This window comes from Galeopterus variegatus, unplaced genomic scaffold (genome assembly GCF_000696425.1).
Source record: "Galeopterus variegatus unplaced genomic scaffold, G_variegatus-3.0.2 Scaffold12285, whole genome shotgun sequence".
Taxonomy (NCBI): domain Eukaryota; kingdom Metazoa; phylum Chordata; class Mammalia; order Dermoptera; family Cynocephalidae; genus Galeopterus; species Galeopterus variegatus.
In genome coordinates, this window is record NW_007738396.1 from 43200 (window position 1) to 44982 (window position 1783).

Sequence of the window (1783 nt, forward strand, 5' to 3'; positions counted from 1 at the left end):
TGATTTTACATTGTAAAATATAATACATTGTCTGTGATTAATGGCTTATATAAGATTAATACATAAGAATGTAGATTAATGTGTCATGAATTGCTAAAGGCCAACTTCATTACAATGATTGCTCAGAGAGCAGACACTTGAACAACTATATTTATTTAGAAAATAGAAATAGCATGATTTATTGACAAATGTTTCTGAAAAGCTACAGAATAACAAATCACTTTTTTTCTTCTTGTTTTAAGCCACTGAGTAAATGTGAATATTATCCACCAATAAGGAGAAGACTGGTAGGGGAGATAAGTTTATTGTGAGAACGGGTGATCAAAAAGTATGTTGTACTAATCTTTATATTTGTATCACTCATTAATAGAAATAAATATTTACAGATATTAATTGAACTTTTTCTTAATATTCAGCATTATTTCAACACCTTTCAAATATATTGCATTCATACTCAAAAATAGGTGATGCATGTAGACTATAGTAATATTTTCATCATCTGCTTGTTTAAAGTGTGATAATACGATTCATAATGTAAACTCCAGTCCTCATTTGACTTGAAATAAAGTTTTAAGATAAAACAACAAGTTGAGTTTTACAGAACTTGCTGAGTCATGAGAGTTGGTTATGAATACTTGAGTATAGATGCAGGAAATGAACTCATCATCTCTATTTGCAGCACTTTTATTAAGGACAACTTACAGCTAAACCATAGCATAAGTCTCATTTGTCAAAGACTCTAAATATAGACACCTTTTTCTTAATCCTGATTTCCACAGAGTCAAGAAATAAAATACATTTCTTTTTGAAACCTCCTGAGATCAAGTGAATCAGAATGCAGTATATCCATTTAAGACATAATGGTAAGATATTATGGACACTGAAAAAAAAAGGGCACAGGAAATATTTAATTGACTTAAAACATAATTATATATTCACCAAAAATAAAGCTAAACAATCCTCAAAAATGTATTTGAAAATTGAATGCAGTCGGGACATGAAAAATATACATTAATTTGAATCACATGGAGTGAGAATGCAGTTTGAGGTTGATTATCCTCCTGACTGTCTTTTTCACATCTTTGTTCTTAAGGTTGTAGATATGGTGATTCAGCATGGGGATCATGACTATAAAAAGCACAGTGGCCACTTTGACCAGGAGCCATGAGAACCTGGGAACACAGTAGATTAGGTGGATTATCTCCACAAATAGTGATGGGAGTCAAGAGGAAAGCACAGGTGGGGAAGGATTTCCAAAGTCTGTCTGAAGAAGGCATCTTAATGATAGTGACAACTATGAAGACATAGGAGGCGAGGATTATCAGGAGGCTACAAACCTCACTGAATGTAGAAATGACTAAATGTGCCGTCTGGCTGAAGTAGGGATCAGAGCAGGATATAGGAAGGATCACAAAATACTAACAGCCGAAGTGATCTAAAGTGTTAGATCCTCAGTAGGATAGTTCCAAAAAGAGAACAAGTAAATGTCAAGGAACAGAGTGTAACCCATATGTAAGTGCCATCTACAGGAAGAGCAGAGAGCTTATGAGACATAGCAATTGTGTAGAATTGGGAGTCGCAAACAGCCACAAGTGCATAATACACCATCAGTGCTAACACGAACAATACTGCAATCACAGATGTTCAGCCAAAGAAAAGTTGTACCATGTATCATTTGAAGAAGTTATGTCTGTTTTCTACAAATAGGGTTTCTAGCACCTGGGTGTGAATATACTGTAATGACAAATATCCAATAAGGATAAATGTCTGATGAAAATGTACA

The 1783-nt window shown here is 33.8% G+C and overlaps 1 pseudogene; it reads right to left on the bottom strand.

Moving 5' to 3' along the window:
* Positions 1-1021: 1021 nt before the first annotated feature.
* The window catches only part of LOC103611039, a 2759-nt pseudogene continuing 1997 nt past the window's right edge, over positions 1022-1783 (bottom strand).